We start from the raw sequence: 22,006 nt of genomic DNA, 5'->3' as shown, positions 1-22,006 counted from the left end.
CCTCTAATAAAAGAATAGTGCAACCATATCTTGTGCGGTGGTAATAAAGTGCAATAGTAATAAAGTGCGTAAAGTGTCACAATGTAGATAATGGATAAACTACCAATATTGAAAGTGACAAATGCAAACAGTGATATAGAAATATATCATAAAAGTGTCTCCATCAAAAAAGTGGAGAACACTAATGGCAGAAAAAAACAACAAATAAGAAATAAAAAAAATCAGGTGTTTAAACAATCCAAATATTTAAACGTGATAGATTGATAGTCTATGAAAAGTGTATAAAAGGATCCTCCAAATCAGAATAGAAAACACTGTTGGGTTTGGGTTACTCCATTACACCTATCCATGATTTTTTCTGTATTGGTATGCATCCTTCATTATTTATATGTTTCTGTGATATTGTAATTATATAATTTTTTTTGTATAATAAAAAATGTTTTATATATATTTTCCTACGTATGTGAATACGGTAGTACCTATAAAGTCCCACTTCTAGGGGGTTTCTCCATTTTTCTATTCTTCTGGGGATGTGGTAACCTTTTATAGCAGATTTATTTTAGATAGCTCTGTTTCTCCAAATCAGAATAGTTCATTTCAAGGGAATTCCAAATATGTGACTGGGTATTATTATTAAAATTGGTGAATAGTATTGTTCATATAGAATTCCATATATTTTCACATGGACTATGGTCTCACAGGACTCTCACCTTATAGCTATGTAGTATCTTGCACCAACAAATAATTGGTGTTATCCAAATTCTTCCATCAGGGTCCTATTTGGTTGGTATGGACTGCAGGTAGGGCCAAATATATTTCTCCCTTTCAAAATCCTCCACAAATATATCCTGGATTGCTTCAGTAGCACCACAGCATAAACAGGGGAAGGAGGAGAGAAAAGATGCCTCCACTAGTGCAGTATGTTTAAAAAAAGGCTCAGGTATATTTATTAAATGCCTTATAAGTGGACTCTTACAATGTTGCAATTTAAAACAGACAAAATAGAAAAACAGAACGTTTGTGGCATTCTCAGCGCCCTCTCACGTTTCTTCCTGGTGTATGTCTGACTCCGGCCACTCCCTACACGTTACGACACGTCACGTGTCTTCATCTGGGGATAATACCCACGTCAGATATTTGGAATTCGCTTGAAATGAACTATTCTGATTTGGAGGACTCCTTTTATGCACTTTTCATAGACTATCAATCTGTGGGCGGCACAGTGGTGTAGTGGTTAGCACTCTCACCTAGCAGTAAAAAGGGTCACTGATTCAAATCACAACCATGACACTTCCTACCTGGAGTTTGCATATTCTCCCTGTGCCTGCGTGTGTTTCTTCCGGGCACTCCGGCTTCCTCCCACATTCCAAAGACATGCAGGTAGGTTAATTGGCTTCTGTCCAAAATTGGCCCTAGTATATGAATAGGGACCTTGGATTGTGGGCTCCTTGAGGGTAGGGACCGATGTGAGTGTGCAATGTACAGGGATAGGGACAATTGTAGACACCTCACTCAGGATGGACTGGTGTCTTTATTCAACCTTACTAAACTATATAACTATGTATCACGTTTAAATATTTGGATTGTTTAAACACCTGATTTTTTATTTGTTGTTTTTTCTGCAATTAGTTTTCTCCACTTTTTTTTTTATTTTATTTTTTATAATTAATGTTTATTGAAGAAGAGAAGTGTGTACAAAGCATAACGATCAATACATAAACCAATATCAGGGGCAGCATTATTACATCGTTAGTTACAATGAAACAGTCAAATACACCCACCTCTTCCATAGAGGAAAAGTAAAGAAAAGGAAAAGAAACAGGAAGAACGAGAAAAAGAGAAACAAGGGGGGATGTGGGAGCAGGGGGGGGGGGGGGGGAGGGGGGAAGGAAGGCAGACCACCCTCTGATAAACACTTTCAAAGATACAGCAAGAACAAGAGCTATGATCACATCACATTGGTTGAGACATTATGGCTGCATAACTAGATGAATATTTAAAGGCAACCCAACAGGCCCAGATCCTCGTCGCCAGCTCAGATTTACCCCGGAGGGAGAGAGTCATGTCCTCCATGTAATATGTGGTATCCACGTTGAGTAACCAACGCCGTAGCGTGGGGATCGTCTTCAGTTTCCAAAACTGAGGAATGAGGGTTTTGGCAGCGTTTAGAAGGTGTGGTGTAATCGACCTTTTATAGGGGCCCGTCGGCTTCCCCGTGCAATGGAACAGAACATACCACGGGTCGTTAGGGACCTCCCACCCCTGGATTTCCTTAATCGTATATAAAATCGCCAGCCAGAATGGGCGGATCCGCGGGCAGTACCACCAAATATGAGCATGAGTGGCTACCTCTCCACACTCCCGCCAGCACAGTGGGGAGGACTGAGGAGAAAACCTGTGTAAAACAACCGGTGTGTAGTGCCATCTGGTCAGAAGTTTATATGCCATTTCCGATGCTTTAGAGGATCCAGAGGAGGTATGAGCCAGGGTTAAGATTTGTGACTGCTGGGACGAAGATAGATCCGTATGCAGTTCCCTTTCCCAGTACCGTTGGAATGAGGGAGTACCAGTAGAAGTGAGGAACAACAATGCCTGATAAAAGTACGAAACCGGCCTCTCAATCGGGTCAGGGTCGGCGAATGCGGTTTCCACTGGTGTAAGCTCTGCCAAGGAACGCAAGGGCTTTGGGAGCATGCGAACAAAGTTCAATAGTTGATGATGTTTCCATCGATCCATGTAGGATATGGGGGAGTCACCCATGATGGAAGAAAGTGGCATAACGCCGGACGGGCTGGTGAAATGATGTAGGCATGCGTTAGTGCCCAGCCGCCACGGGTGAATCTGAGGGTCCATGTTACCCGGAGGGAAGAAATCATGACCCACCAAGGGCATCAGGGGGGAGTTATACAGCCAGCCATACATCTTACAGATAGAGTCCCATACCATCAAGGAGGAGTGTGTTAGCGGTGACGTGGTAGGCAAGAGAGTCCGGAACTTCCTCGGGATCCACATCAGTGTGGAAGGTTCAGCGCCACAGAGGTCCGTTTCTAAGTTTACCCAGAGTTTCGTGTCTTTGCAATATTTCAAATCAGAGAGCCTAGTCAGCACAATGGCTCTGTAGTAAAGCTTAAAGTCTGGTACAGCTAAACCCCCTTTACATTTAGGGCGGATGAGGAGAGATCTACTCAGTCTGGGTCTTTTCCTATTCCATATGTACCGGTATACCAAAGATGTCAAGATTGTAAAAAATCCCACCGGTATCCCAAACGGGACCATCTGAAGCATGAAGAGCACCCTGGGCAGCAAATTCATCTTAACCAGTCCAATTCTGCCCAGCCAAGAATGTCGTAGCTGGGACCACTTTTGGATATCTGACTTAAGTGTGTTGAGCAAAGGCAGAAAGTTAGCGCGGAATAGGGACGATAGGGAGGGCGTAAGCTGAATGCCCAAATATTTCATGGAGCTCAGCTGCCAGGTAAAGGGATAGTTTTTTTTCAGGTGAGACACCTGTCTGGCGGGGACAGAGATGTTTAACATTTCCGATTTAGACATATTGATTTTAAAATTGGACACCGCACCATAGGCCGAAAACTCGGACATAAGATTGGGGAGGGTGATCAGTGGTTGTTGTACATAAAACAATATATCGTCCGCGTATGCCGCGTATTTGTGTTCCGTCTTACCTATTGTTACGCCCCGTATGCTCGGGTTTCGCCTAACAAGGGATAGAAATGGTTCCAGGGAGATCGCAAATAAAATTGGCGAGAGTGGGCAGCCCTGGCGGGTGCCATTGTATAGGGTGAAGGGGTCACTAAGGGTACCATTAATCCGTATCTGAGCAGTGGTACAACGTCGCTATTTTAGAGCGCAAAGAGGGTCCTATACCCAAGTGCGTCAGCGTAGCCATAAGGAAGTCCCAGTCCACCCTGTCAAACGCCTTTTCAGCATCCGTGGAGAGCAACAGGGTGGGCTGGGAAGTCCGCCGCACATATGCCATCAAGGAAAGTGTGCGGAGAGAATTATCTCGCGCCTCCCTCCCAGGGATGAATCCCGTCTGATCCCTCGATATCCACTGTGGTATCAAGGGGAGCAGCCTATTCGCTATGGCTTTAGCGTAAATCTTCGCATCAATATTCAAGAGCGAAATAGGGCGGTAGCTCGCGCAGTCACTAGGGTCCTTGCCCTCCTTGGGTAATACCGTGATATGGGCATGAGTGGTCTCCGGGCGAAGGTCCCCGCCGGTCGAGGTCACGTTAGCGTATCTGGTCAAGTACGGAAACAGTATGTCAGCGTACGCTCTATAATAAGACACCGTGAGGCCGTCCGGTCCCGGTGCCTTACCACACGCCATATTTTTCATGGTGCCCAGAAGCTCCGCAGCCGTAAACTCCCCCTCCAAGGAAGCCAAGACCTCCTCGGAGAGCTTCAGGAGGGCTGCACGGGCCAGGTAGTCCCCAATAAGGCGTCCCCGAGCATCTCTATCTTGGACACCCTGGTGCACCTGATATAGACGCTGATAAAAGTCCCTGAATGTCTTGGCTATACGGGGGGTCTCAAACACCAGGTCTCCCGAGGGGGTCTTAACTTTAGCAATAAACGCCGCGTTTTTACGCTGTCGCACCGAGTTGGCCAACAACCTACTGGGTTTATCCCCCCACTCATAAAAATCGGTGAGCTACTATCCGAGAGCGTCGCTTTTGATCTAAATGAAGGAGGGACTTTAGGGTCTCCCGTTTCTCCGTTAAGGCGTGAAAAAGGGCCGGAGTCTGGTTCAGTTTATGTCGGCGTTCTAAGTCTGTAATATCGCGTAACAAGTTGGACTGTTGTAGTAAGCGCTCCCTCTTTTTCCTAGAACCCAATTCCATAAACTTACCCCTAATATACACCTTGTGGGCCTCCCATAGCACTCCCGGTGAAACGTCAGGACTGACATTAGTCTTAAAATAAAAAATCTAAACTGTCACCCATCACCTTTTTATCTGCCTCCTCGGCTATAAGGTCCTCGTTCAACTTCCAATTAGTTGATTTCAGGGGTATGGACGCCACTTTAATGGTTAAGGAGATCGGAGCATGATCTGAAAGGGGGGATGAGTCAATGCTTGACTTCACTATGAGCGGTAGGTGCTGGTGATCAATGAAGCATAGATCAATTCTGGAGTATGTTTGGTGCACAGAAGAATAGTATGTAAAGTCCCTTTCCCGCGGGTGATTAATTCTCCAGACATCCATCAACTGCAGGTCATGGAGCCGAGATCGTATATACCTCAATCCTCTGCCAGAAAGCGAGGAACCACCTCTAGAGGTGTCCACAGTAGGTTCCAGGGGAACATTAAAATCGCCCGCTAGTAGAATGCATCCACGTGCAAAATTTCGTAGGGAGTAGAGTGTGGAGGCCAGGAAACGCGCCTGGTTTTTGTTAGGGGAGTATAAGGTGGCCAAAGTACACTGCATGCTGCCCAGGGTACCCCGCAGAAACAGAAAACGTCCCGCAGGATCACTCAACATTTCCTCAAGCGTGAACGCGGTTCCCCTACGAAGCCCAATGGCCACACCTTTTGCTTTAGAAATGTCGGAGAGGCTGTAGTACCACGTGGGGTACTTTGGTGAGTGTAGCCTAACTAGAGTCGTCTGCGTGAGGTGGGTCTCCTGGAGGAAGACCACGTCCCCCCGCAAACGGTTCAGCTCCCTATATAAGGTGTGTCTCTTCCCCGGGGCGTGAAGGCCCCGTACATTAAAAGATATAAGGTTCACAGTAGCCATGGGGTCTCAGGAGGAGGAACCGCGATCACCACATCATTACCACTGCAACATAGAGGCGGTCTGCCACTAATTAGGGGGGAGGGGATCAGAGGGGATGGAGGCAATAGACCAGAGAGGTGAAAGAGAAAAGGAGAGGGGAAGGAAAGGAGACAAGAGAATGAAAGACCCCACCGTAGTGGGAAAAACAAATTGAACCAAAAAAAGTGCTGTCGGAGAACAGCTAGTAGTGCACGCATTACCATGCCGTGCGCGAGCGGGCTGCGCGACCGCCACAGGGCCCCCACGCCCCCCACCCCAGCAGGGGAACGGACGTCAGGGCCCCGCGCCGGGCAGCCCCCGCTCAAAAAGGGGGGGGACGGGACTCGGGCAACCGGGCGCAAACCACACCGTAAAGGTCCAAAGTAGCGCCCCGCGGTCCGGTGCCGACACCAAGGCATAAAAATATAGAAATAACATCATCCAGAACATAATACAGTAAAACGCCTGTAGAGAACATCATGAGTATGAAGCTAAGGCGGTAAAACGTATAAGGGGGGGGAGATACCGCGAGCCAGTCACGGCAAAAGCAAAGGGGGGGAGAGGGAAAAGTAACACGCCATTAAATAAAACGGCAAATCAGCAATGTCCACTTCCAGACAGGGGCCCCCAAGGAGGTACCGGGGTGTGGGTCACACGGCCAAGGGTGACCCATCCATGGCCTTGCAAAAACTAGTTGCCGCCAGAGGCTGTCAGCTTCCTCGTCCACTCTCGGTAAGGGAATCCCCCCAACTGTGTTCAGGCGGTATGCCCCACAAATGCAAGTAGACATCCAGAACAAGGAAACAAGCTGTAGGGCAGAATGCCATTTCAAGGGCGGTAATCAGGTGCAGAAGTGCGGCGGGCTCGGCTCACTCTCTGCCAGCCCTGGTCAGCCCCAGCGGGCAGAGGCGGAATGCCTTCCTGCCATCCAGGCAGTTCCGGGATAGGAACGGACATATCAGTGCAGAATTTGGGAAGCTCCTCCGGGAATCAAAGTATTGCGGTTTTGCCATCTCTAGAGGCGATCAATGCGGCAGGGAAGCCCCACTTATATTTAATGGACGCCGCCCGAAGTAGTTCCGTGAGGGGACGCAGGGCCCTGCGTCGATCCAAGGTCTCCTTAGCCAGGTCCGGGAAAAAGGATAACATCGCTCCATCAAAATCAAACGGTGTAGCTCCCCTAGCTTTCTGCATAATCAGTTCCTTTTCGGGATAATGGTGGATCCGGCAAATGACGTCCCGTGGGATGTCTGTAGCAAGGTTGCGTGGTCGGAGCGCCCTGTGCACCCGGTCAATCTTCAAGGGGGCATCAGCGGCTCTGCCCAGAAGACTGTTGAAAATACCCCGAACGGACGGTAAAAGGTAGTCGTCCCCAGTCGCTTCGGGGAGTCCCCGGATCCGAACGTTATTACGTCTGTTACGATTCTCTTGATCTTCGAGCTTGTAAACGGTCGTACGATGCGAAATGGCAAGTTGGCGTGTAGTCGCCTGTAAGGCTCGGATAGCGTTCGCATGGCGGTCTAGACGTTGCTCCGTCTCTTTGACACGAACCAGCACTTGCGAGAGATCCGTTCGGACTGCGGAGACCTCCTTCTTAATGACCCGCTCGAGGTTCAGCAGCATGGAGGCTAGATCGGAGGTGGTAGGGAGGCCGCTCACCCTTGGCGCCGCTCCGGCGGAAGGATGTTGATCCTCTTCTTCGCCCGAGCCCACCGAGGACTCGGGCGAGCGCGACCTCCGGTCCGGGCCATCGCGGGAGGCGAGCTCTACTCCACCCCGCGGCTTGCGGCCTAGGTCGTCTTGCTCCTCCACCTCGTCCGGTTCCACGGAAGGGAATCGCTTGATTGACCCCGTCGAGGCACCTTTCTTGGGCAGAGACTTGCCCGTCCGCCGGCCCATCGTTCAGGAGGTAAAAGTATGACTTTTTGGATGATTTTATGTAATTTTATCAGTGTCGGCCCCGGAGCTCACAGAGCACACGTCTGCTCTAGCACATCACCAGGCCACGCCCCCCCTTCTCCACTTTTTTGATGGAGACACTTTTATGATATATTTCTATATCACTATTTGCATTTGTCACTTTGCATATTGGTAGTTTATCCATTATCTGCATTGAGACACTTTACGCACTTTATTACCACCGTACAAGATATGGCTGCACTATTATTCTTTTATTAGAGGATTTTATTTCATGTGTTTAGGTGATTTTTCTTATATTGCGCGAGATCACTTGATATATTTTTATCACTTGTTTTGTGTTATTGTGAACACTATTAGATTTTGCAGCAATCATTTGGATCTATCACTTCATGATATTTGTAGATAGGCATCATTACTTATTACTCCTAGTAGTGCAAAGGACTCATACTTCTTCATTTCTGTTAATCACATGCCTGTTAATCACACATGCACACTGAAATATTTTGTTTCGGAATTTCTTTTTGTCCAAAAAATTTATTTATTTAGTTACTCCGGCAAATTAGTTTTGTTTATTTTTGTTAAAAAATGCATTCGTCCAAAAATCCAAAATAATTAAGGTCGAATCTGTCATTGAAGGCTTATGGCATATGTCGACTGTTCTAAGAAGATTCAACGGAGCAGCTAAAACTAGACTAGGGTAGCCAGATACCTTACTACCCAAGACCATACATGCTTAAAACTTACATTACTTATTATTATAATAAAGATACCAACACCTGCTGGATGTAAATGGCCTGTCTGACCTTTATTAGCATTAACCAAATTATCAACTTTTATTCAAGATTTTAACCATTACTACATATAACCATATATTTTGAACTATGTATCTAATCAATCCAACTCATCCAGCTTATTAGTTGCAGATCCCTGATGACCCATTTATTTTGAGCCTGAAGTCCCATTTCCTGTTGGCATTAGTCCCCAGCCGCCAACTCACCTCGGGGACTTGCCAACTGACCCCAGACCCCCAACTTATTAGCCCACCAGACTAACCGCGAAGACACCATACCTGTGATGGGTCCTAACTTTCTCAATACTTCAACTTAACTGGGTAACCGTTTATCTGCCGTCAAGGAACATCCACCACCGCGGCACAAGTGTGACACTTTACATTTGTGCCAGCCGACACACCTGCAACGCCCTCCTGATACCATCCTTCAATCCCAGTGCCCACAGGTCGATCCCGACTGGGTTAAGGTGGACTCCGTCCCCTCTGAGGTCCTAAGCCTGAGGAAGTCCCACTGAATGTCCTTAATTATCTGCCACAATGGGCAAACGACCAAGTCATTCCCCCCCAACATGTAGGACCAGAATGTGTGGAGGCTGGTCCAACCCTGCATAGCGTTGAACTTCTGGCAACACTCTATGCCACATCATTCCCAGCACCCCATTCCAGTGATTCCTGCCTTCATCCCTGGCCATTCTGAGCTGCCTGCCGTCCGTCCGAACGTCCACCCTCCTAGCACCCCAAAACACATAGGAATGTGTCATGATCTAAATGAGACATCCTGGCTCTGAAAAAGACATAACATCAAAATCCAGGAAAAATATGTACAACATAACTTCTGAATACAATCCAACCCCCATAATCACAATAGATGCGGGCGAACATAAAGTTTATACCTTGCTGATTCACATCTCCCTATCCTCTTTATTATTTCCACCGGAAGACCCCATCTGGACGCTTCCATGGCTGCCCCAATCCGAAAAGAATGTGCAGCATACTCACCCGGGGGTAAACCCCCCTCCTTCAAGCACTTCCGTAAGACCGCCATGAACTGGAACTTAGATAGATTTGAGCCATCTTTATGGACCAGCAACGCCCCCCATTGTCCGGGCATATCGCCATAAACCGCTTTAGCGCCGACACATCTCTACCTCCTCCCCCTGAAATAATTCCACCCGTACCCTTCTGCCCATCTGGTCAGTCTTCGACCGTCTAATCCAGGAGGACCACGGATGAGGGGGCCCACCCCAGATCCCCAGGTCCCAAACCACCCTGCACCTGCTTCGATGGCGAAACCAGTTCCCCTATCCTCATAGCTCCGAAAAAGCTACCAGAAAGGCTGTTCGGAAGAGTTTTTTCTCAAAAACGGTAGAGCACACCTTATCCACCATTTGCAATACCAACCTCAACATGGTAAAGGAAATCGGGCGCCTAGAGTCCCTACTCCTAGCACCTCTCCTGTACCCCCGTAAAGCCGACACTTTCTTACCTATTGCCACACCCGACACCCCGGCGGAATAGTTGGCACAAATAAAGAAAACACTCACATCAGCAGCCCCTCCAGGTCGTCTGACCCTCCTACCTCTCCTACCAATTCTGCAGGAACCCAGCCGCCCTCCAGGAGTCAGCATTGCTGACCGGCCCTTCCATCAGTAGCGACCGAACATTGAACTCCTCCAGGAAAACAAACCACACTCAAATCCACTTGCAGCTCCTTCGACAACCTAATGAAATGATTGGGCACCGTCACCCCTGCCATGGCCGCCAATCTTCTACAAAATATACACCCCTTGGGCATAATCCTGCAAGCAAAGTTGAGCTTGCCCAGGAGCGATTGCAATTCTTTCAACCTCAGCTTCCGCTTCATATGCGCCATCCTCACCTCTTGCCGCAGTGCCACCACCTTGTTCTCCGGCAGCCTACAATCCATTGCTAGGGAATCAATCATGATTCCCAAAAACACCAGTTCCGAAGCCGGGCCCTCCGTCTTCTCTTCCGCCAGTGGAATCCCAAACCTGTCTGCCAAATGTCTCAACGTCCCCAACAACAACCCGCAGCCGCGAGACCCCGGGGGCCCACGCACAGGAAATCATCCAGGTAATGGATGACGGAATTGACCATAGCCGTTTCCCTAACTGCCCATTCAAAAAAAACAAACTGAACGCCTCAAACAAGGTGCAGGATATTGAGCACCCCATAGGCAGGCAACGGTCTATATAGTAAGAACCTTCCCAAACGCAACCCAACAAACGCATACCCTGAGGATGTACTGACAACCGGAATGCCGCTTCCACATCCGTTTTTGCCATAAGGGCCCCTTTCCCATACTTTCTTAGCCATGCAATGGCTGCGTCAAACGATGTATAGGTAACCTCACAAACCTGCGGGTCGATACCATTGTTCACCAAGCAACCCTTGGGGTAAGACAGGTGGTGGATCATCCAATATTGGCCCGGTTCATTCTTAGGAGCCACTCCCATAGGAGAAACCACCAAATCGGCCACCGGCGGGCATGGAAATGGACTGGCCATCCAGCCCTGAGCCACCTCTTTCGCCAGTTTGGCAGACACCACCTGTTGGTGGAGCCTCGCCGATTTCAGATTAATCGGGCACCGGCGGAACCTCGCTCAACGTACTAGGAATCCTAAACCCTTCCCTAAACCCCACGTCCAGCAGCCCGGCTGCCGCCCGATTGGGATACCTACTTAGGAAAGGCAGCATCCTTACCAGGTTCACCGGCGGCATCCCTTTTTCCAGCGAAGTCCCCTGTGCGGCTCTTCCCCTGTCTAAATCATCGTGAGAAGGGGTGTGTGGCGCTACATACGGAACATTCGTGTTTGTAACGACAGGAGTTACCAAACCTACATGTCCCCTCGTTAAATTGCCAGCAAACCCCTTTTTCCTTTGGGCCCAGCGGTCCCTCGAAGCATACATATACCTCGCAACGTGCCGCGTCTGCCAATGAAATCCGCTTTGCTTCCTTGTCCTTCGTGCCTGCCACCGTTCCCCTCGCCGTCTTTTGGTGCCTCCGTTTGAGTCTCCGCAGCTATCACTGGCGCTTGCTTTGTGGGGATAATCTTGGACTAATAGCGTTAGGTTAGGCACATTCAACCTTTTTTGCTATTGTCTCTATAATGTCGAATCTTTTCTCTCAATATGAAATCTATTCTCTCTATGTTGAATAACCTTGACTAATAGAGCTAAGGTTAGGCACATTCGACCACAGGTTCGATGGACACAGATTGCTATTGTCAGCGTCATGTCGAATCTTCTATCTATATCGAACTGTTGCGATGTAAATAAAGCATTTGTTTATGTCGGATCTTTTGGTTTTCGGATTCTGCATATTCGTTATCGTTTTAACAAACAAAATACACGAAATTCGGGTGAAAACTAATGCAGATGTCTACTGGCTGATCTCTGTTGTGGGGATCTTTCATATTTGGTAAGAGGCCAACCTTATTGGTGGTGAAAGACATGAGTGTCTTGGTCATCTCTTGATAAATTCACAGAGTCTGTGGATAGTTGAATATTTTCACTTGTTCCTGGACTTTATTGCTTTTTAGAAGATTTGCACATCACTGATGTTTTTTACTTGATATCTGTGGCCTTTTATTTGTGTGGATGCACACTCATTGTATATGCATATCTATATATAGAGTCTGACATCCAATATTTAGATGTTTATTGGGTGTTGCTCTGTGTAAACTTTTTCACACTAAGCGCAAAATAGTATTTTTGTAATGAGGACTGAGTGTCTAGTATGGACACTTTGACTCCAGTGTGGGCACCGACAGATTCATGTACTTGTCTCCAACAGATATACGAGTCAGGCACAAGCACTGGTAATTTTGGCATTACGCCCAACAGAATTCTAAAGGATGTCTATGAAAACCCTCCATGAATTCCCCTAACCTCAGTGCAGGCAACAGATTCATGTACGGTACCTCCTTTCCAAGGGTGAAATTTCTGCTCCTCCATAGATACAGTCAGTCACTGTATAAGCCTTGTCACCCTAGGATAGTAAGTATATAGCAGTATCACCAAATCAGTTACGCCTGCAAAAAAAATAAAAAATACAGTCATTACTTTGCAGGACTAGTAAGCTGCAATAAGGAACATTTTTTTGTTCACGAGCATTGATACATATTAACCACTAACCTAACAGGCACTTTCACCTCCTTCCTGCCCAGGCCAAATTTAAGCCTTCAGTGCAGTCGCATTTTGAATGACAATTGCGTGGTCATGCGACACTGTACCCATCTGAAATTTTTTATAATTTTTTTGAGACAGGGCCTTCTTCTGGTGGTTTAATCACCACTGGGTTTCGTATTTTTTGCCAAACAAATGAAAAACGAATGAGAGTTTAGAAAAAACAAAACAAAAAAAAAAAAAAAACATTTTCTTTGTTTCTGTAAGCCCTTGTACACATGGTCGGAGATTCCGACAGAATGTTTCCTATCGGACCGTCTTGTCGAATATTGCGACTGTGTGTGGTCTGCATCGGACTGTTTCCGTTGGAATATCCGACGGACCAACTTTTCCAACTTGCCGGTAAAATTTTCCAACAAAATGCTCCGATCGGACATGCTCCGTTCATGTGTAGCCTACTCCGATGGACAAAGTGCCACGCATGCTCAGATCAAATTCCTAGACCAAAGCTATTGGCTACTAGCCTGAACGTAGTCCCGTCCTAACGAAAGAACATCATCACGTTATGTACAATCGGATTTTCAGACAACTTAGTCCGACCGTGTGTATGCAACATCACTTCCAGACCTCTTCCGGAATTAATCCGTCGGAATTACTCCGACAGATTTGGTTGACGGAATCTCCGACCGTGTGTTCAAGGGCTTAGACAATTTTGCAAATAGGTAATTTTTCTTCTCCACTGATGTGTGCTGATGAGACTGCACTGATGGGCACTGATGAGGTGGCAATGATGGGCACTAATAATCGGTGTACTGATGATCAGTGCCCTGATTATCAGTGTAAGACATTGATAGCGAGGAGGAAAGGAAATGCTGATAGCTGCCATTTGTTTACATGTGAGGAGCTTTGATTAGACGCGGGGGCAGTGGGGTTCTGAGAGGACATCAATAGACACCCGGCCAGAACTGGATGACCGCGCTGTAGCCATCATTCGGTTATAGAGTGGTCAGAAAGTGGTTAATGTGCATGCTTTACAATGTAGCTATAAGAATGCAGAATTAGAACAACCTGTACAGGAGATGTTAGGAAATATTACTCTAAACTTGGGCTCTGACAGGGGCAAATCCCCAAGTACATTTTTAACAGAACACGAAAGGTCTAAGCCCTTGTACACAAGGTCGGAGATTCCGTCGGAATGTGTCCGATCAGAGCGGTTTGTCGGATATTCCGACTGTGTGTGGTATACATCGGACTGTTTCCGTCGGACCAAATTTTCCAACTTGCTGGAAATATTTTCCGACAAACTGCTCCGATCGGACATACTCCGATCATGTGTAGAGAATTCCGATCGGACAAAGTGCCACGCATGCTCAGATCAAATTCCTACATCAAAGCTATTGGCTACTAGCCTGAACGTAGTCCCATCGTAAAGAAATTATGTCATCACGTTCTGAAAGATTGGATTTTCCGACAACTTTGTCCGACCGTGTGTATGCAACAGTTTCGGACAAGATCCGTCGGACAAAATCCGACGGATTTTGTTGTCGGAATCTCCGACCGTGTGTACAAGAGCTAATAGTCTTACAAATATTTTTATTGCTTTCTGCATTTTATTGTACCTGTGACAATTGCTACCACATTTTTTATAACAGGTTTACAAGGATGTGTATTGTGGGGAAAATCTCTCCAATAGGGTCACAGATTTAGGAAAAAACTTGCAAAAAATAAAATAAAAAATTGCCTGGAGTTAGGCTTATAATAGTAAGTATAATACTAGAATAGTAGGGTTGTAATGTGTCCGAGAAAGGAACCTAAAAAAGGTCCTGAAAGTTTGCATCTTTAATATGTTTATGGCTGAGAATTTTCAACTTGGCTGATCAAAAATGACCAGTTACACTTACCGGTAACGTCTTTTCTAGGAAATCTTCCAGGACGGCACACCTGAGAGATGACTGGTCCACCTGACAGGAAACACAATCAACAACAAATTTAAAAGTCCCCACCTCTCCCTCAGACCCTCAGTTATGGTAAAGAAAATCCCACACCAGTGTCAGAGGGAACATTCTGTGAGGAATTAATATACCACACCAATAAAACAAGGGTAGGGAGTACCTGCCGTCCTGCCGTCCTGGAAGATTTCCTAGAAAAGACGTTACCGGTAAGTGTAACTGGTCATTTTCTCCAGTCATCTTCCAGGACGGCACACCTGAGAGGATAAGCAAGAGGTTCAAGCCTACCTTTAGGGCGGGACAACCGCTTGTAGGACCTTCCTGCCAAATGCCAAATCCTGAGGGGACAACAGCTCCACTCTGTAGTGCCTCAGAAAGGTTCTATGGCTCGTCCATGTTGCTGCTTTGCAGATCTGGTCGATTGAGGCGCCTGCCCTTTCTGCCCAGGAGGTCGCTAGGGATCTGGCTGAATGCGCCTTAAGGCGGGTTGGTACTGGTTTACCTGCCTGTCTATAAGCGATGGATATGGTTTGTCTAACCCATCTAGCTATCGTAGACTTAGATGCTTGTAGACCCTTTTTCTTCCCTGAGAAAGTGACCAATAAATGACTGGATCTCCTAAAGTCTCTCACCCTTTCTAAATAGACTAGGAGACAACGCCTGACATCTAAGAAATGAAATCTTTCCTCTTCCTTATTCTTAGGATTCTGGCAAAAGGACGGGAGAATAATCTCCTGTGTTCTGTGAAATAATGAAGCTACCTTTGGCAAATAAAGAGGATCCTGAGTGAGGATTACCCTATCCTCTAGGATGCGCAAAAACGGCTCTTTAATCGACAGAGCCTGTATATCACTCACCCTCCTGGCCGTAGTGATAGCCAGGAGGAAGGCCAACTTAAATGATAAGAGTTTAACCGAAATTTGAGCCACCGGCTCAAAAGGCCCCCTTGTTAGGGCATCTAATACCAGGGACAGATCCCATGGAGGGCAACTGACTGACCTAACTGGAACTACCCTTTCCCTGGCCGACAAAAATCTTTTTATTAGCGGCTCCTGTCCTAGCTTCCTATCAAAAAACACGGACAGGGCTGCCACCTGGACCTTTAGGGTGCTAACTGCCAAACCCTGGTCCACCCCCTCCTGAAGAAAGTCTAGGATGGTGGGTATCATCTGGAGAGCCCCCTCCTTAGACTGTAGCCAGTGGGAGAAGACTTTCCAGACCTTTGCATAAATTCTTCTGGTGACGCCTTTCCTACTGAGGAGAAGAGTATCTATCACTTTTTCCGAACAGCCCCTGTCTCGGAGTATTTCCCTTTCAATAGCCATGCTGTCAGAGAGAGACGACCCGGGTCGGGGTGAAAGATTGGACCCTGACTGAGTAGGTCTCGTTGCACCGGCAGACGCAGCGGGGGAGCTATCGCGAGACTCTGAATGGTGGGAAACCAAACTCTCTTGGGCCACCAGGGTGCTATCAGTATCAGGTCTGACCTTGAGTAGGTTAATTTTTGTAGGACTCTGGGAAGGAGCACCAATGGGGGAAAGGCATAAGCCAGCCTGAAATCCCACACTTGTACAAGAGCGTCTATCCCTTCTGCTTCTTGATCCCTGTAAAGGGAGAAAAACCTGAGAACCTTCGCATTCTCCCGGGAAGCGAACAAATCTATTTCTGGCTTGCCAAAATGTCTGCACACCAGGAAGAAGATTTCTTTGCTCAATCCCCATTCCCCTTGAAGGATGGGCTGTCTGCTTAGAAAATCTGCTTGCAGATTGAGTGAGCCCTTTATATGAATCGCTGACAGTGAAAGGACCCTCTTTTCTGCTTTCACAAGGATCTGTTGTGCTAACCGTCTTAGTTTGTCCGACCTTGTCCCTCCTTGGTGGTTTAGGTATGCCACCGTGACCAGGTTGTCCGAGAGGACCTGAACCTCCCTGTCCTGCAGTTCCTCTCGGAAATAGTCTAGGGCTTTGCCTACTGCCAGAAGCTCCCTGAAATTGGAAGACTCCCTGGCTTGGCTGTGGTTCCAGGACCCCTGGGTATATCGGTCTCCCAGATGAGCCCCCCAACCCCAAGCGCTGGCGTCCGTGGTTAAGACCAAAGGGTTTACCTGAGACCAGGGGCGACCATTCAACAAATTCTGTGGGTCGAGCCACCACCGCAGAGAACGAGATACCTCCTCTGTGATGGGTACTCTGTTCTCTAATGTTTCTCTTTTTCCTCCCCATGAGGCAAGTAGAAAAGACTGAAGCTCCCGAGAATGGAGTTGTGCCCAGGTTACTGCCGGAATGCAGGCCGTCATGAGACCCAGCAATCTCATTATATATCTCAGAGAGGCTTCTCCTCTTTCGAGAAGGGTGACAACCGCATTCTGGACCTTCGTTACCTTTTCTGTTGGTAAGAATACCTTCTGTGCCTGCGAGTCTAACAGGTAGCCTAGGTATAGTTTGGACTGAGATGGAGTCAGTGAGGACGTCTCCCGACTGACCATCCAGCCCAAGGTCTCCAGAGTTTCTAACACGATGTCTCTGTCTATTACTGCTTGCCTCTGATCCACACTGTAGATCAGCAAGTCGTCCAGATAGGGTATTAACCCTATCCCCTGCAGGTGTAGGTATGCTACTACTTCGGCTAACACCTTTGTGAATATCCTTGGACTTGCCGCCAGCCCAAAGGGAAGAGCCCTGAACTGCCAGTGTTGTACCCTCTGCTGTATACAAACTGCGAACGTAGGTACTTCTGGTGTTCGGGAGCAATGGGTACGTGTAGATAAGCGTCTTTTAGGTTCAGGGTGACCATAAAGACTCCCCTCTGCAGATGTTTTCTTACTGAGTAAATACTCTCCACCCTGAACTTTTTGTGAAGTAGGTAACGGTTGAGTCTTCTCAAATTTATTATCAACCGAAATTTTCCTGAGGGTTTTGGAACCACAAATGCGTGTGAGTAAAAACCCTGGGTAAGCTGATTGGTTGGTACTGGAGCAATAACCCCTTGCTCTGCTAGCTCCTTTAGATTTTTCAGTAACCCTTCTGCCTTGGTTGGGTCCCTGGGAGGAAAAGTAACCAGAAATTCCTGTGGGGGATGAGTCTGAAATTCCAGTCTGTACCCCACTTCTAAAAGGTTTAAAATGTATGGACTCTGCGTAATCCTTTCCCACTGGGGAAGGAAATCGCTGAGTCTTGCGCCTACCTTTACGGTGGCGTCATTTGCCTTCTTTCTGAGAGGCTCCAGAGCTGGAGAAAAGAATTGCACCTTTTTATTTTCCTTTTCCCAAGTTCCATTTTCTCCTTTGTTCAGCTTTCCCCTTATGATGGGTCTTTGAATAGGGGCCTCGAAAAAATTTCTTACCCCTCTCCTTCTTGGGCCTTACCGGGAATTTCTTACCCTTCTCCGTAGATCGGGACAAAACCTGATCTAGGCCTGAACCAAACAGCAAGGAACCTTCAAAGGGGATGCCGCATAGGCGAGACTTGGAAGTAAAATCTCCATCCCAGGTCTTGACCCATAGTGCCCTCCTGGCAGAGTTCAAAAGTGCTGCTGCTTTAGCTGTGGTCCCAACAGTCTCCACTGCTGCATCTGCCACATATGCTACTGCTCGACTGATTACCTCCAGCGAGTCTACGATCTCTTTAGTCTCCCTACTGCGGGAAACGTGATCCATTAATTTGCCAAGCCAGGTGTCAGCATTCCTGGCTACACAGGCGGAAGCTAGGGCAGGCGCCATTGCTGCCGCATTCGCCTCCCAGGCTCTCTTGAGTAAAGTTTCCGACTTTCTATCCATCTGATCCTGGATATTTCCAGAATCTTCAAAGGATAAATCGGACCTCTTAGATACCTGTGCTAAGACTGCATCCAAGCGAGGAGCTTTAAAAAATTTCTCCTCCTCCTCCTCATCTTTAAAGGGACACCTCCTTTTCCAAGCTTTCAGTTTGAGAAGCTTGCGTTCAGGTTCCTTCCATTCTCTGAGGATTATCTCCTTCAGAGACTGGTGGATGGGAAAGATTCTGGTCTGTAACCTTCCTAAACCTCTAAATACTCTATCCTGTGCTGAGACTTGAGCAGAGGGAACCTGAATATCTTCTGAGGTGTAAATGGCTTTTAATAAACCTTCCATGTCCTCACTCGAGAACAAAAATCCCCCAAGTTTAGCCTCCCCCTGGCTATCTTGGTCTGAATCTTCCTCTCCAGAACTACAGTCTGGGACCTGACCTTCCTCCACCTCAGATAATAGGGAGACTTGGCCCTGGGAACTTTCCGCATAAGATGTGGAAAAGTTTTCTTGTAACTGAGGAGTCTCTCTCTCTGATGGTACTTCCTCCAAACCCTTCACTAGGGTGGACTGAAAAGATTGAAGGGTAGCCAACATTTCTGCTTGTAAGGCCCTACATTCTTTCACGACCTGAGCTGTCTCCTTGCCTGCGAGTTTGATGATACATCGATCGCAGAAAGGTTTGGTGTGGTCTTGTGCTAACTTAGAGTTACAGTAACCACAACGCCTGGACTTTGAAGTAGCCTTTCCCTTAGACCTAGCAGCTGACCCCTGGGCAGAGCTTTCGGTCCCTGGGAATAGTCAAAAAAACAAAAATAGACAATTTAGCTACACATGTCATAAAAGGGGCACAGGAGCTCTTCCCTAGAGTACCCTGCCCCTAAATAAAGTTGGATCACTCACCCCCAGTGGCGACCTCAACGGCTGTCTGCTCAGACGGACCTTCCTCTTCCATGGCGATTTGCTGCCCTGCAGGATCGCTGGATCAGGTATAGTCTCGAGCGTCCCCTTGTTGTCTTTTTTACAAGTGATGCCTCCGGAAAGCGTTTTGTCGGGCGAGGAGACTGGGTGCATCACATCACACCCGTTCTGTTTAAAAAACGCGCCGATCGGCGCCATTTTTAAGGAGGTCCGTCGTCCGGAAATGACGTACGGCCTCTTCCGGTCCTGCGCTCTGAGGCTGGAACGCACGCCGGTGCGTCCAGCCATCCCAGAAACACCCACTTCCGGAACTCGATACCCGGAAGTGACGCCCTTGGACTTCCGGACATGCGCTGTGGTGTTGGAACGCACGCCACTCGCGTTCCGCACTACGGAAAACAGCAGCTCACCCACTCCACCAACGAATGTGAAGGTAAGAAAAAAGACAAGACAAAAGGGGAATAGCACTACTGGGACAACTCCCCTGTCCCACGAGGCTCTTACAAGGCTCCCTAAGGAGGCCTTGAGTGAGGATTACCCCCCAAGTTTTCCCTGGGGGTTTACAAGGGAGCACCACAGACCCTGTCTGTTTAAGTCCCAGGAAGAAAAACCTCACAAGAAAAAACACAGGGTCCCAGACCCCATAATGAAAAAGTTTTAAAAAGAAACTTGGTTTCGCTGCCATCCTGTGGGAAACACAATCAAGAACTGAGGGTCTGAGGGAGGGGTGGGGACTTTTAAATTTGTTGTTGATTGTGTTTCCTGTCAGGTGGACCAGTCATCTCTCAGGTGTGCCGTCCTGGAAGATGACTGGAGAAAACTGGTTTAACCACTTAAGGGCTGAGCCTCTTTTTGAGATTTGTTGTTTACAAGTTAAAAACAGTTTTTTTTGCTAGAAAATTACTTAGAGCCCTCAAGCATTATACTTTTTTTATTTTTTTAAATGGCAGTCGTTGCAATACTTTATGTCACACCGTATTTGCGCAGCTGTCTTACAAGCACACTTTTTTTGCAAAAAATACACTTTTTTTAATTGAAAAAACAAAACGAGTAAATTGATACCCAACATGTCACGCTTTAAAATTGCACCCGCTCGTGGAATGGAGACAGACTTTTATCCTTAAAAATTTCCATAGGCGACGTTTAAAAAAATTCTACAGGTTGCAAGTTTTGAGTTACAGAGGAGGTCTAGAGCTAGAATTATTGCTACCGATCGCGGCAATCTCACATGTGTGGTTTGAACACCGTTTTCATATGCGGGCGCTGCTCACGTATGCGTTCACTTCTGCATGCGAGCTTGACAGGACAGGGCACGTTTAAAAAAAAAAAAATATATATTTTTACGCTGTACTTTAAAAAAAAAATTGTGTCACTTTTATTCCTATTATAAGGAATGTAAACATCTATTGTAATAGAAAAAAAACATGACAGGACCTATTAAATATGAGATCTGGGGTCAAAAAGACCTCAGATCTCATTTACACTAAAATGCAATAAAAAAATAAATACTTTTGTCATTTAACCACTTAACAACCGCCCATTGCCGATTAACGGCTTCAGGGCGGTTGTTTAACTCTGAGAGGCCGTTAATCAACGGCCTCCCAGAATTCTGCTCTCACACGCCCCCTGGCCGCTCGTCGCGGCCGTTTACCACGTGATCGCTCTGTCTTTTGACGCCGGTTCCTCCCTCCCCCTCTCTGTACCGATCGGTACAGCGGAGGGGAAAGAGATCGGTGTCAGCAGCGATGTGGGCTGCATCTGCAGTGCCCACATCGCTGCTCACCGAATTTAACCCCTCAATTCCCTGCCAATACCCTGCAATACTCTGCAGTACCCGCCCATTACTCTGCAGTACCCTGCCATTACCCTGCAGTACCCTGCCATTACCCTGCAGTACCCTGCCATTACTCTGCAATACCCCTCAATACTCTGCAATACCCCACCAATACCCTGCCATACCCAGCCATACTCGGAGATACCCAGCCATACTCGGTGATACCCTGCAATACCCAGCCATAGACGCCCCCCCACCCCTCACTGCCCTCCGGTGCGTCTACCAACTCGCCAGTACGATCAAAGCCAGAATCTTTTTTTTTTTTTATTTCAGGCTTCCCAGCCTAGAGGTGAGATGTGGGGTCATATTGACCCCCAGATTTCACTGTAAAGAGGACCTGTCACCCCATATTCCTATTACAAGGGATGTTTACATTCCTTGTAATAGGAATAAAAGTGATCAAAAATTTATTTTTAGGGAAAAAAAAAATGTCAAACTAAAATAAAGTAAAATGAACAATAAAAAAAAAAAAAAATTTAAAGCGCCCCTGTCCCCATGTGCTCGCATGCAGAAGCGAAAGCATACTTAAGCCCCGCCCACATATGAAAACGGTGTTCAAACCACACATGTGAGGTATCGCCGCGAACGTTAGAGCGAGAGCAATAATTCTATCCCTAGACCTCCTCTGCAACTCAAAACATGTAACCAGTAAAAAAAATATTTAATGCGTCGCCTATGGGGATTTTTTAAGTAGCGACGTTTGGCGCCATTCCACGGGCATGTGCAATTTTGAAGAGTGACATGTTCAATATCTATTTACTCAGCATAACTTCATCTTTCACTTTATGCAAAAATTGGGCTAACTTTACTGTTTTTTTTGTTTAAGCACAAAACCGTTTTCCCCCCAAAAAAAAACGCGTTCGAAAAATTGCTGCGCAAATACCATGTGAGATAAAAATTTG

At 47.1% G+C, this 22,006-nt stretch overlaps 1 protein-coding gene across 1 annotated transcript in view; it reads right to left on the bottom strand.

The window, feature by feature from the left end:
- The window catches only part of LOC143974185 (solute carrier family 46 member 2-like), a 104,802-nt gene that overhangs the window by 36,849 nt on the left and 45,947 nt on the right, over positions 1–22,006 (bottom strand). The window contains exon 2 of the mRNA XM_077475320.1: positions 12,433–12,543. The gene's annotated coding sequence lies outside the window, so the exon portion shown is untranslated. The remainder of the gene's footprint in view (positions 1–12,432; positions 12,544–22,006) is intronic.

Source organism: Lithobates pipiens, unplaced genomic scaffold (genome assembly GCF_037356315.1).
Source record: "Lithobates pipiens isolate NorthernLeopardFrog02 unplaced genomic scaffold, aLitPip1_a1.2 Scaffold_13, whole genome shotgun sequence".
NCBI lineage: Eukaryota > Metazoa > Chordata > Amphibia > Anura > Ranidae > Lithobates > Lithobates pipiens.
This window is presented reverse-complemented; position numbering and strand designations above follow the sequence as displayed.